The sequence below is a fragment of the Carcharodon carcharias genome, chromosome 13 (assembly GCF_017639515.1).
Source record: "Carcharodon carcharias isolate sCarCar2 chromosome 13, sCarCar2.pri, whole genome shotgun sequence".
NCBI lineage: Eukaryota > Metazoa > Chordata > Chondrichthyes > Lamniformes > Lamnidae > Carcharodon > Carcharodon carcharias.
This window is the reverse complement of record NC_054479.1, coordinates 108,108,313-108,123,820: the sequence shown is the minus strand read 5'-3', so window position 1 is coordinate 108,123,820 and position 15,508 is coordinate 108,108,313. Positions and strand designations below refer to the sequence as shown.

The window sequence follows — 15,508 nt, the reverse complement described above, 5'->3', positions numbered from 1 at the left end:
ACCATTCACGATTCCTCAGATATTGAATCAGTCCATGTCCAAATGTCATAAGACCTGGACAATTTCCAGGCTTCAGCTGACAAGTGACAAGTAACATTCGTGCCACACAAGTGTCAGGCAATGACCATTTCCAACAAGAGAGAATTCAACAATCACCCATTATGGCATTACCACCACTGAATCCCCCACTATCAACATCCTGGGGGTTACCATTGACCAGAAAGCGAACTGGACTAGCCATTTAATACTGTGGCAACAAGAGCAGGTCAGAGGCTAGCTACTGTGCGACAAGTAATCTACCTCCTGACTCCCCAAAGCCTGTCCACCATCACAAGGCACAAGTCAGGAGTGTGATGAAATACTCCCCATTTGCCTGGATGAGTGCATCTCCAACAACGCTCAAGAAGCTTGACACCATCCAAGACAAAGAAGCCCGCTTGATTGGCATCGCATCCACAAACATTCACTCCCTCCACCATCGAAACACAGTAGCAGCAGTGTGTGCCATCTACAAGATGCACTGCAGAAATTCACCAAGGATCCTTAGACAGCACCTTCCAAACCCACAACCATTACCATCTAGAAAAACAAGGGCAGCAGATACATGGGAACACCACCACCTAGAAGCCCCCCTCCAAGTCACTCACCATCCTGACTTTGAAATATATCACTGCTCCTTCACTGTCGCTGGGTCAAAATCCTGGAAATCCCTTCCTAACAACACTGTGGGTGTACCTACACCACTTGGACTGCAGTGGTTCAAGAAGGCAGCTCACCACTTTCTCAAGAGCAACTAGGCATGGGCAATAATCATGACACCCACATCCTATGAATGAATAAAAAAGAGGTGCAATGGCTTATGATTGTTTGCAAGAGCTCAAGCAGATGGCCTTAGAATTCCTGAACCAACAGAGCAAAGATCCCTCAGAGCTAGCACTTAAGTTAAAGAAAGCCGAAAAGCCCAAAGCACTTTACAAGTAACTTGTGACCTGTACAGAATGGTTCTCGCTGAGACAGAGGGAATGCTGAAAGACCTTCAGAGAAGCTTGCAAGAGGAAAGGGAAGAAAGCAGAGTCCGAGGCACAAGTTCAGAATGCACAAAAACATGTAAAATCATTAGAGGACACCCTGGAGAAAATGAAGCCAGAATTCCAAAACACAGAACAGATGAAGGAGCTGGTTACTGAATTGGAAGCACAGCTAGAATACCAATTAGAATCTGCACACATACAATGTCAGTAATACTTATTAGAAATAAAAGGGTTGAGCAAGAATCACAACATAACAGCAATATAAAGCCAGCTTGAAACAGACAAGAAAGAGGTACAGAAACACAGTGAGGAGCTTTCACAGGTGAGGCAGTGTCTATGTGAAATGTAAACCCATATGCGTGATAGAGAGCAGGTTGTGTCACTGACTGATCAAGTTGAGCAGGAGCCTGCCAAGCTTAAAACCCAGTTGGAGGAAACCATGATCAATGAGCAGACACAGAGGCTGGCTGAAAAATTTGGAAAGGGCCAGAGATCTGCATGAAACTTTCAGAAAGAGCTGGAGAAGTTGAGAGCAGCTGGGAACTGTATCACCTTTGATAGAGAGGATATTGTTCAACTAAAGCAACAGACTAGAAAGAACAAATAGTTTTTTGTTCATGTGTGATAATTATCTTTATGGACTACTGTGTGTGTGCTGAATAACATGCAAATGATAGGAGATTGAATGAAAAGAGGAATATTTGGATAAATACCTTTGTACACTGTGGCTTGTCATACTCATGTGACCTCTGGTCTCATCTTATGTTAATAATGGTTCTGCACAGTAGCCATTTTACATCCCCGGAACACTAACTGAAGCATTCATGTGCCTTTTAATGTGAGATTGCATCCTTTGATTTGAATTTAGCTGGAAGAATGCTAGAATTGATTATGACAGCACATGTGAAAACAGCTTCACTGCCAACCATCCTCCAGCCACCTCTACCCCCATTCCCCCACCTTGTCTGATAAGGTGTGCTGCAGGCACTCTGTCTCCAACAAACACGGACTTCCCTGTATGGTGATGTTGTGATTTATCCCTGGTTTCTGTCCTATTGTCTGGTGAAGTTAATGTTAAGGGTGATGTTCTTATGCAGCCTGATGAATAGAGCTTTGGTGACCTGCTTTATGTATCTGTATACTGCATACTGGGAGACATGGCTGATGTTCCTGTAGCAGACTGGATGGAAACTCACAGGCTGATCCCAAAGGCTTGTCATCTGACTTTGACGTCACAGATGCCTCTTCCGCAGCAGTCCTCCGAGCGCCGGTGAGCTTGGCTGACCCTGCCTCCTCCTGCTGTGGACATGTGTTCATGCAGTAACCACCAGAATGTGAGACCCAGCTTGAACTACATTGAGTACCCATCAAGCTGTATGTTTCTGCATTCATGGAGGGTGCAGATGACTGCTGTGTCACCTCCTCAACAGGCGCATTTTCTTCCTCCTCCCCAATGTCCTGAGTGATCTGTGGGCTGGATGAACTACTGGACAGGGTCTTCCCTTGTTCCCTTGCCCTCTTTTTCCTGGCCCCTGTAAGTGAAAGAGGAGAGAGCAAGTGACTACATTAGCTGCCTCCAACATGGAGGAATACATGACTCTTAGGTTTCTATGTGACATGCATGGATTTTTGCGAAATGGAGGCCATCTGCCAAAGATGGACATTAGTATAAAGCGATCCTTGCAGGTTGACGAATCTTACAGGTCCCAAGTACAACCCCAATTGTTGTCACACTTACCAGGGCACCTAAACCTAGAAAGACATGTGGAAGGTGTGGCCTTCTGTATGCACCAAGGCAATGCCCAGCTTTTCATCAATTGTGCAAGGCATGTGGCAGAAAGAGCCATTGACAGCAGCAGTGCACTAGAACAAAGGCTGATGCAGCTACAAAGAGCCATACACTGATCCAAATAGACCATACAAAATGGGCACCTTCAAGCAAAAAGAATGACCATTCGGTATCCCGTCAGAGACATATACGTGAGATGATTGTCAAACCAGAATATGACAATGACGTGCACAACAAGGCGAAGAGCGGTGAACACATGTTTCACACCGTCAATCTCGTGAAAAACATAGATGCCATCTCAACCTCCGAAGTGTTTGCCAAGATTAGAATTATCTTCCTTAAGAAAATTGATAACGACTTGTTATTGGTCAAGATTGACACAGGACCAAGTGTCAACATAGTACCTTCGTGAACTCTAAAAGATATGTATCCACAGCCATAGAAGGCCATGGCGAAACCAACTACTGTGCAAATTTCAGCATACAATAGTTCACTAATTCAATGTGCAGGTTCAATAGCCCTGGAGTGCAAGTACAATCAATTGTCCTGGGTGTCACTGATGTTCTACATCATGGAGACTAAAGGCCCAGTGATTGTAGGTCTACCAGCAAGCCATGACATCACAATCCATGGAATCATTCAGACCTCACACAGCAGATCAACCTCAAAACCTACTCCTATCATCTCAGATCATGACCTAACGTTGAAATATCCAGAATATTTCAACAAAATTGGCAGCTTCAAGGGAGCTGCAACATTACACTTGCAGGAGAATGCAAGTCTGTCAATTGATCCACTATGTAAGTGCAGCAGCCACTTAGAAGACAAATTGAAGGTTGAGCTAGACAAAATGGAGAAAGATGCATCTGTATTGCTGATGACGTTGCTATCATGGGAAGGACAAAGCAAGAACATGACCATAATCTGCACCTATTGATGCAAGTGGTACATAAAGAAGAGTACAGGAGCACAGAGATTGGTGTAGCTCAATCACATGTGTCATAAAGAAGGACAGATAACTTGAAGGTATGCCTTGATCCACAATTTTAAATGCAGCTTTGAAATATTGCCCTTATAAAATACCCACATTATAAGACTTAAATCCAAGATGTGCAGGTGCAAAATTCTACTCAAAGCTTGATGCCAATCATGGCCACTGGTTGATACATTTCACAGAGAAGTCCCAGAGCTCACTACATTTTGAACTTACCCCATTCAGATAATATTTCCTTTTGGACTATCTGTTAGCCAGGATCATTTGAATCTCAGAAGGACCACATTACATGCACTGTACCAGGATGCATCTGTATTGCTGATGACATTGCTATCATGGGAAGGACAAAGCAAAAACATGACCATAATCTGCACCTATTGATGCAAGTGGCACGTAATGAAGGATTGGTGTTCAGCAGTCTGTAACATGCCATCAAAGTGCAGCAGCTCAATTCCTTTGATTCTATTTATCCCAGTGCTGGCATTTGTCTCGATCCAAGCAAAATAGAGGATAATAAAGCCTTGCCAACTCCTCAAAATTAGATCAATCTTCCAAAATATCTAGGCCTCGTTAATTTTTTGTCTCCATACATTTCCAATTTTAATCAAAAATCTTCATCCCGAAGGGATTTGTTGAGATAGAATGTGCCTTTCCTGAGGTATGAAGACCACCAATACCTCTTAGAATCACTGAAACTGTCATTATCAGAAGCATCAACATTGTAATTTTACGATCCATGGGAGACAACTACCTTGGAGATGGATGCCTCACAGAAAGGTCTGGGAGCATGCTTACTACAAAAGGCAAACCAAATGCTTTTGCTTCAAAATCACTGTCTGTAACACAATACAACTATTCTAACATTGAGCAGGAAACATTAGTTTTATTGGTTGGAATCATGCGTTTTCATTACAATCTCTCTGGCAAAACACTTGTGGTAGAGAGCAAGCAACTGGAGATGATTTGCTAAAAACCACATACTAGTGCACCGCCAAGATTGCAACATCTCATGAAAAAGATTCAAGGTTACAGCTGTGAGATTAGATACAAGCCAGGTAACTAGATAGTCACATCAGATACACTTTGCTGATTGCCTAACCCAGTGAAAACGGACAAGCTATCCTTGGAACTACACGTTGATTTCATTGACATTGAACTTGAAGATGCTTGCCAAATTGATCTGGTATGTTTTGAGCTAGGCAAATGCCAGCAGCTACAAGAAGAAATGATGAAAGATTCCACATTAAAGAAACCATAGAAAATCATCATTGAAGGATGGCCTGATTCAATTCAGCATGTCCACGAACACGTGAAACCATTTTGGCCTCACCGGGACATGTTAGGCATCTCCCTGGGTGTCATTTCTAAAGGCAGGCAGGTCACCATACCAGAATCTTTGTGACCAGATATTCTTCAACAACTTCATCACTCACACATGGGCAAAGATCAGATGATGAGGCTCACAACAGAGAGAGTCTATTGGCCGGGAGTGAACAATGACATTGAAGTCATTGTCAAGAAGTGTGAGGCATATTAAGATCATATGCCAAGTCAGCACAAAGAACCATTGATTGCACATGAAGTTCCTACCCATCCTTGGTTCAAAATCACATCTGACCTTTTTCATGTCCATGGCACTGACTTCATCTTCATTGTACCCCACTTACAAAGTACCCCATTATTCAACAATTGCACAATACATCAAACATAACTGTCATGCATGTCCCAAATGCTATTTTCAGTTTATTTGGTATACCTAGAGAGATCATTACAAATAATAGTCCACAATTTACTGATAAGCCATTTCAGGATATGTGTGAGAAGTGGAATATCAATCACGCTACTTCTTTTCCTCATTTTTAAAAATTCATTCATGGGATGTGGGCTTCGTTGGCTGGGCCAGCATTTATTGCCCTTGAGAAGGTGTTGGTGAGCTGTCTTTTGTAAGTATATCCACAGTGCTGTTAGGGAGGGAGTTCTAGGATTTTGACTCATTGACAGTAAAGGAGCGGTGACATATTTCCAAGTCAGGACGCTGAGTGACTTGGAGAAGAAATTCCAGGAGCTGGTGTCCCCATCTATCTGCTGCTCTTGTCCTTCTAGGTGTTGTGGTCATGGGTTTGAAAGGTGCTGTTTAAGGATATTTAGTGAATTTCTGCAGTGCATCTTGTAGATGGCACACACTGCTGCCACTGTGAGTTGTGGTGGAGGGAGTGAATGTTTGTGGATGTGGTGCCAATCTAGTGGACTGCTTTGAGCTGGATGGTGTCCAGCTTCTTCAGTGTATTGGGAGCTGCACTCATCCAGGCACGTGGGGAGTATTTCATCACACTCCTAACTTGTGCCTTGTAGATGGTGCACAGGCTTTGGGTTGTCAGCAGGTGAGTTACTCGTTGCACGATTCCTAGCCTCTGACCTGCTCTTGTAGCCACAGTAATTATGTGGCTAGTCCAGTTCAGTTTCTGGCCAATGGCAACCCCCAAGATGTTGATAGTGGGGGATTCAGTGATGGTAATGCCATTGGACAGCAAGGGGCGATGGCTGGCTTCTCTCTTGTTGAAGATGGTCATTGCCTGACACTTGTGTGGTGCGAATGTTACTTGCCACTTGTCAGAACAAGCCTGGATATTGTCCAGGTCTTGCTGCATTTGGGCATGGATTGCTTCAGTATCTGAGGAGTCGCAAAGGGTGCTGAACATTGTGCAATCATCACTGAACATCCACACTTTCGACCTTATGATGGAAGAAAGGTCATTGATGAAGCAGCTGAAGATGGTTGGGCCTAGGACATTACCCTGAGGGACTCCTGCAGTGATGTCCTGGAGTTGAGATGACTAACCTCCAGCAACCACAACCATCTTCCTTTGTGCTAGTTATGACTCCAACCAGCAGAGAGGTCCCCCTGATTCCTATTGACTCGAGTTTTGCTAAGGCTCCTTGAAGCCACATTCCATTAAATGCGGCCTTGATGTCAAGGGCAGTCACTCTCACCTCACCTCGGGAGTTCAACTCTTTTGTCCATGTTTGAACCAAGGCTGTAATGAGGCCAGGAGCTGAATGGCCCTGGTGGAACCCAAACTGGGCATCAGTGAGCAGGCCATTGCTAAGCAAGTGCTGCTTGATAGCACTGTAACTGACCCCTTCCATCACTTTACTGATGATGGAGAGTAGACTGATGGGCCGGTAATTGGCTAGGTTGGATTTGTCCTGTTTTTTGTGTACAGGGCATACCTGGGCAATTTTCCACATTGCTGTGTAGATGGCAGTGCTGTAGTTGTACTGGAACAGCTTGGCTAGGGGCAGGGCAAGTTCTGGAGCACAAGTCTTCAGCACTTTTGCCGGAATATTGTCAGGGCCCATAGCCTTTGCAGTATCCAGTGCCTTCTGATGTTTCTTGATATCATATGGAGTCAATAAAAGTGGCTGAAGACTGGCATCTGTGATGCTGGGGGCCTCCGGAGGAGGCCAAAATGGATCATCCATTAACCAAGATCTAAAGGCCTAGCTAAATGAATGATTTGCACGGTAAAGTTTCTAATTCTCAAATGTAGACAGACCAAGCAAGATCAACACATTGCAATGTTACACCTGAGAGTGAAACCTTTAAGTGCAACTATTCCATCCCTGGCAGATCTCATGTTTGGCAGACAAATGTGTACAAATTTACCTACTCTTACCCATTGTATTCTTTCAGAAACTATAGAGAAAGTTTTAAAACTGCAAGGGGGGATGACCAACGTGCACATTAAAAATGCAGAGTTGCCAAATTTATAGTTGGGACAAGAAGTTTATACCCTGGATCCCGCAGAAGGTACATGACAGCCATCCAACATGACAAGGTTTTGTTTGGAACTAACATCCTATGAAGATATTGCACACAAAGGCGCAACACTGAGACATAACCGAGGACAAGTCAAGTCCATTCCAGCTCCTCAATCACCATATAGTCCTATTGCATCTAGGACAAGATCCCATATGCAACCAGGAGCGACATCCAAGACTGACAATCACACAGATCACTGTGAGCAATCAAAGAACCCTCCAGCCAAGGTTACCATTACAAGATCTGGGCATACCAACAAATTACCTTTACACTTTAGAGACTCATAGATTCACCAGATTTGCCATCACTTATGTAATGCTAACTAAACATAAATATGTTTTATAAATAGTTATCCTTCTTTGGAAGGGGGAAATATCTTTAAAAAGAAAGGGGGATGTTGTAATATGCCTTTACAAGATAGTAGCATGATATCACTGGAATGGAAGTGTGTCATGCGATCCAGTTTTAGTTTCACTTTGACCTAAGAGCAGAACATAGCACATATAGTTCTGATGCTTCAAGTTTTCTATCTTTATATAAAAGTACTCATGTGCCTAGTCTTAATAAATGAGCCTACAATGTGTTTACAAAATCCTTTATGAGTGATTGGTGTCTTTATATCATTACAAAAACACAATTCCCTCTGTTATTTTCCTGTTTTATTTTTGAATGAAAATAGCTTTATATTTACAGTTACATTAATATAGCTAAAACGTTGCTGAATGGCTGAAGAGAAGGAATCACTCAGTATTACCCTGCAGTAGAACACTGCTTTTTCAACTCAAATTGTGTTGAAGGAGCTTGAACTAAATGATGTGAGTTTGGGTGCGATCGACCCAGTTCCCTGAGGTTGTAGGCCCACAGCTAAAAACTGCCCGTAGTCCAGCACAGAAATTATAGTCTCACTGAGAAAGGTACAATGGTAACTGGTGATAGAAACATAAAAACACAAAATTAAGCTAACAGTACACTAAGAGCTTAAATAAGTTGTTTGTTCAAAGCGTTCATAGTTTAGTGCATTTTACACACACAAAATGATTTACACCACATCATGGATGGAAGTAAGTGACGACAAGGAGTGGAGAAATATTCTAGGTTGCTACTCAGTAAAATATATGAAAAATGCATAATACTCTATACACTGTTTCTAAATACATCAATGAAGCATCATTTATTGTACTCAAAAAAAAATCATGTTTTCACTCAACTTGAAATTGATATTGTGCACACAGTAGAAATTGATCTTTTTGTGTTGGACAACCAGAGAAAATACAAAATCTTTAAAGAGTAAAAATATGGACAGGTCCAAACAAAAAATTCAATTTTATATTCAGAATCAAATGCATTATTTTTGAATACAGGACATGCTGTAATTTTCTCTTGTTGAGCGGACAGAAAAAAATTACTTTACAAATCTGCCACTGATTGTGGTAAATAATTCTCTTCAGCTTCATGTGCCTCTATAATTCTTCTCTGAAAAAAGAGCCAAGCTGTTTTTAAAATCAAACTCAATGGTGTAATGTTAATTTCAAGGGCAATGTGAAGGTGGGCCATTGATGTCAATAAAGGAGGATGGCCTCAACAAAGACCTGTCAAATTAGGGAGGAAGCAGTTGTTGGTCAGAGTTGTGAGAGATGTGTCATAAACTGGATTCTTCTCACAGTGGAGAAGCTCAACTGGGACTTCTAGCCCAACCCTCTGACACTGCCTCAGTTTCCTGAGTTGGAGTTTATCACTCAAGTGTGGCAGAATTCTCATCAATAAGGGGGGTCCCATTAATGCCTGGCCACAAAATCTCATTGACATTGCAGCAGGAGAGGCATTTAAAGGGACGGTGCGGACATAGAGATCACAAAATCAACATAGAACAAGGACAATGCAGGAAGGTTAGTGGGGCCTGATTGAAGGGATTGGGGGCTGCTACAAGGCATGCATTCTCCATTGGGAACTCCTGAGACTTTGCTCCCAATCCTGGGCACAACTGCCACCTTCTACAGGCTGGTCCCAGTCAGCAGCGGTAATGTATACAGCTACCAGGAAAAAATCACCTGTCATCACCACCCAGTCTCCCAACTGCCTCACCACAAGGTGTCATGCTGATAGTACACCATTTTTGTTCTTTTGAATGGAGAGAAGACAATATTAAAAGCTTGTGAAAGTCATGGAGACTTCCTTCATATGAGTTCATGCATGCCATAGTGAGAGATGAAGGTGGTTTTTCCCTTTAAATGTAGTATCCTATCAGGAGTCCCGTTACAGGCAGAATGATTTGAAAGCACTGATTTGAGTAAAGAAAGTGAATTCCAGTGGATGCCCTTTGCAGAAATGAGTTTCCTTGGCACCCAACTCCTGAAGAAGGGTTTAGATGAGGTGAGTAAAGCTGAGAAGCAGGGGATGTGCGTTGGTATCAGAGTCTTCACCAACCCTGATCTTCCTGATGACATCATGCAGCCTCTTACTGCACTGTGTGGTTGTCCTTAGGTTGGAGATTATGCTGGCCATCTCCTCCACATCCATACCTAAACCATGCTCCTGTGGAGCAACCTGTGCTCAGTGCCCATCGACAGTGTCTCTAAGCTCTCAGTTATGCCAGCAGCACTCCAATGAATGTGTCAAAAGGCCTGAGGGCCCTTCCGAGTGCTGAAACCCTAAGGCCGATGCTGCTGTTTCATCTGTTCTTACTAATAAATAATGTTGCCCTCAAACTGGTGACAGTTTTTTAAACAGTGGAAACCAGTAAAAGGTGGCTTACTGGTCTTCAAACCACTCTGCCTGGCTAATGAGGGCTTGGGGAAGAAAGTGTGGTGAGTTAGTGGCAGTTTCAAATTGATTGACATTAGGCCAAGCCTTCAGAAACTTATCAATGGGAGGAGAGCGTAGATCATTTTGTCTCTAGTATGAGGCTTCATGAAAATTAGAAATATACAACCATATGCTGTCTTAGGCTTTAGTGGTGTTTGAAGGAAAGATAAAGTATTCATTAAAATATTTAATACCAGAGTTCCAGACTGCACAGCATTGACAAATTTATGAGCAGAATAATGCTATCCTGCAAACCATACAGGCAATAATGGATTGCATACGAGCATATGAATTAGGAGCAGGAATAGGCCACTTGGCCCCTCAAACCTGCTCTGCCATTCAATAAGATATGGCTGATCGCAATGTAACCTCAACCCCACATTCCTGCCTACCCCCAATAAGCTTTCACCCCCTTGTTGGTCAAGAATCTATCGAGCTCTGCCTTAAAAATATTCAAAGGCTCTGCTTCCATCACCTTTTGAGGAATAGAGTTCCAAAGCCTCACAACTCTCTGAGAGAAAAAAATTCTCATCTCTATCTTAAATGAGTGAGCCGTTATTTTTAAACAGTGGCCCCCAGCCCTAGATTTTCCCACAAGAGGAAACATCCTCTCCACATCCACCCTGCCGAGACCCCTCAGAATCTTAAAGGTTTCAATCAAGTCACCTCTTACTCTTCTAAATTCCAGTGGATACAAATCTAACCTGTCCAACCTTTCCTCATAAGACAGCACACCCATTCCTGGTATTAAATCTAGTAAGCCTTCTCTGAACTGCTTCTAATGCATTTACATCTTTCTTTAAATAAGGAGAACAGTACTGTACATAATACACCAGGTGTGGTATCACCAGTGCCCTGTCCAACTGAAGCATAACCTCCCTACTTTTGTTATCAATTCCCCTCAAAATAAATGATAACATTCTATTAGATTTCCTGATTACCTGCAGTACTTGCATACTAACCTTATGTGATTCATGCACTAGGACACTCAGATCCCTTGGAATCTCAGAGCTCTGCAATCTCTCACCATTTAGATAATAAGCTTCTTTTTTATTCTTCCTGTCAACATGAACAATTTCACATTTGTCCACATTATACTCCATTTGCCAGCTCTTTCCCATTCACTTAACCTACCTATGTCCCTTTGTAGTCTCCTTATGTCCTCTTCACAATTTACTTTCCTGCCCATCTTGTCCTCAGCAAACTTAGCCACCATTCCTTCGGTCCCTTCATCCAAGTCATTTATATAAATTATAAAAGGTTGGGGCCCCAGCACTCATCACATCCTGTCAACCAGAAAAAGACCCATTCATATAAAAGCAAAATACTGCAGATGCTGGAAATCTGAAATAAATACAGAAAATGCTGGAAAAACTCAGGTTCTGACAGCATCCGTGGAGAAGGAAACAGAGTTAACGTTTTGAGTCCTATGACTCTTCTTCACAGCTCTTAAGAAGAGTCAAACAGACTCGAAACATTAACTCTTTTTCTCTCTCCACAGGCACTGTCAGACCTGCTGAGTTTATCCAGCATTTTCTGTTTTTATTAAAGACCCATTTATGCCTGCTCTCTGTTTTCTGTTCGCTAGCCAATCCCATATCCATATCAATATGTTATCTCTTACACCCTGAGCTTTTATTTTCTGCAATAGCTTTTGATGTGGCACTTTATCAAATGCTTTCTGGAAATGTAAGTACAGCACATTCACCAGTTCCCCTTAACCACAGCAGATTTGACTCCTTCAAAGAACTCCAATAAATTTGTTAAACATGATTTCCCCTCTACAAAACCATGTTGACTCTGCCTGATTGCCTTGAATTTTTCTAAATGCCCTGCTATAACATCTTTAATAATAACTTCTAACATTTTCCCTGTGACAGGTATTACGCTAACTGGCCTATAGTTCCTGATTTCTGTCTCCCTCCCTTTTTGAAATTTGGAAAATTAAAACCAGTGCATCAACTATCTCACTAGCCACTTCTTTCAAGGCCTTAGGGTGAAGTCCATCTGGACCTGGGGATTTGTCAGCCCACAGCACCAACAATTTGCTCAATACCACTTCCCTGGTGTTTGTAATTTTCCCAAGTTCCTCCCTCCCTTCCACCTCCTGATTTACAGCTACATCTGGGATGTTACTTGTGCCCTGTAGAGTGAAGACCAAAGCAAAATACATGTTTAATTCTTTTGCCATCTCCCTACTTTCTATTATCAAATCCCCAGACACACTCTCTATGGGACCAATGCTCATTTTGTTAGCTCTTTTTTTATTTAAATATCTATAGAAACTCTTATCATTTGTCTTATAGTTAGCTTTCTCTCATACTCTAATTTTTCCCTCCTTATTAATCTTTTTATCATTCTTAGCTGTTCTTTATATTCTTTCCAATCTGCTGATCTGCCACCTGTCTTTGAGTAATTATGTGCTTTTGTTTGAGATGACAGATAAACTGACAGTTAAGAGCAGCTTGACAAGTACCAACATAAAAGGCCAATAGAGGTGAGGGTAGGATGATAAGAAGCATCACCTTTCTCAGGCAAAGACTAAATGCCGGTAAATTCCCAGAGGGAGAGAATTATAGACCACATGTGGGATGTATGGATAAGATGACATGGATGGCATAAGTCTGGAAGTACATATTTCAGAGAGAATAATTTAGGGTACAGACAGGGTCAGAAGTGCCAATTAAGTCCAAAAAACAGAACATCTGTCAATCCAGGCAGGTTAATTTGTTGGAAATGGTCATACAGAATGGATCACTGGAGGGAGGTTACCTCCATCAAGGTTACCAAATTTCAAGTTGGAACAAAGAAGTTGGGAAATCAGGTCACCAAAGTAATATCAGGATCAGAAATGAATAAATTTATCAGAAGAGAGCAGAAAAGTGGGTGATGCATTTTTTCAGTAAAATTGCCTTTAGCAGCTCCAACAATAGATTTTACACAACTTATAGAGATAAACTTGATCATGCTGAATTTACAGCACAGAAACAGGCCATTCAGCCCAAATGGTCTGTGTCAATGTTTATGTGGTTGAGGTGCTTCATAAGATGGATTAAGATGTTAGGTTCAAGGGACATGCTTTTAGTTTAAACAAGGAACAGCAGAAGAATACACCTGGTCAAACTAGCAAGCTGGACCAGATTCGACTGAAGAGTAACAGTGAGCTATGAACCTCCCATGCCAGCTAGACTGCACTGATGGAAGAATATGAAAAATGAAACAAACAATAAAAATGAAAATTACTAGAAGTACGCAACAGGTGAGAAAGCAAAGAGAATTTATCAGTTAATGCTCTGGGTATAGGTCCTTTTATCAGAAGGAAAGCATTGCATTCCATGGAGAATCAGGAAAGAATTCTCTCAGTTGCCTGACTTTGTGTCAATCATGACAAGACTAGTTTACAGAGCGTGATCAATATCAGTTCACAGAGCAAGATTTGTCTAGGATATTCTGCAAGATATGGAATAATGCTCACCACAGTGTAGAGCCAGTATTGGGGTGGGGGTTAGGGGCGGGTGGATGGTGAGGGGAGTCCAGGAGATTAGTTAAATTATAAGGCAATTAAAGATGTGAGCAGGCAGTGAGTATAGAGTTGTTTGATATCAATCAGAACAGAAAAGGCTTGGCATCAATACCGACCGGATTAGTAAATACACAGAAGCAGAAACAACTTGCTGATAATCACTTTGAGGCACCAAATATGGTGATTTTATCAGAATGAAAGCTGAGGATAGGTTTGACTTTGTTTTGAGAAAAAACTTTTAAGACTCCTACAGAGTCATCCTGGTTGGGAGTGTGATTGGCACCAAATTAATGTAGTAACAATGGCAATCGAGGTTCTTTACCAACGTTTTTATCTCACTTTCACAACAGAAATTCTGTTTTCGGCAATAAATTCATGCCTTTTATGAACTTAAGCTTTTAGCCATATGGTTGATGAGAGCATGATAGCATGCCAATACATGGATGACAGGAGCCAGAGGGGTAGCAGGAATCATGGGAACAACAGGAGTTACAGGACTAACAGGAGCCTTTTAAAGCAGTATTATGTGTCGGAAACCATATGGGCTGCCCATCAAGTTCTCTGTGTACTCTTAGAGGTATTTAAATACCATGTCAGACTTTGCATCAGATGACTATTAATAGCTAATTTTGTTTAAAAGGTTAGTTAACCCAAAGTAGAAAACACAGAGCAGCAAACTAACAATGCAGTATGGACTTACCCTTTTAATGATTCAATTTGTGGTGTTAATGACGGTCAAACGGTTGACATTCACCATGCGATTTTGTGCTGCTCCAGGGTGTGTCCTGTTAAGGGCACCCCAAAGTGCAATCCCAAAGTAATCAGTGAATGGTGAAAACTCCCAGTTTTATGCTGCTATTTTCCCTGTAAACATGTTACACACTGTTGATTGAGATATAACTGAGTTTTTTATGGTGTACTAACTTCATGGTTACTACTATATACCCCCACTGGCCCTGAAAAAATAATTTTATATTTGTGGAATGTCAATTTTCTCTATCTTAATAAAAAAAACACATTTTTAAAATAATTATTTTGAAAGTTTGTTTACATTGATAAGGCCAATCAGAATAATTTATTTTGCTACCTGAAATTTTAAATTAAAAGTGAGGATAATGTGCTCTTAACTCCATGGTTTCCTGTCTGTGGAATACTCCAATGTGATTGGCTACTTACCCTGCTTGCTGGTATAACTGCTGCTGTACACTGGGAGATCTGCTTGACTTGGCACCAGATTTAAGCTACTGTCGAGAAAGGTAAATCCGTGCCGAATCGCTAGATCTTTGTGGGCAGCTTTTTTCAAGGTCATCGGTAAGTGTTGTTGCTAAGCTGCTGACAAGAAAATCCAACCCATTGAAGCGTGCTGAATCTTTATCAAACCATTCCAATGAATTTTGAACTGACTCTGGCATGAGAATTCATTGGAACATCTCTGCTGGAAACAGAGAACTCAAGCTACAGGGGAAAAAAAACACACACCTCATCTAATCCTTTGGACCTTCAAATGGCAGCAGGTTTTTTTTGAAGATCAAAGCACTTCCTCTCA

At 41.7% G+C, this 15,508-nt stretch overlaps 1 pseudogene; it reads left to right on the top strand.

Moving 5' to 3' along the window:
- The first annotated feature begins 852 nt into the window (after nt 1–852).
- Nucleotides 853–1,638, top strand: LOC121286126 (annotated as a pseudogene).
- The last annotated feature ends 13,870 nt before the right edge of the window (nt 1,639–15,508 follow it).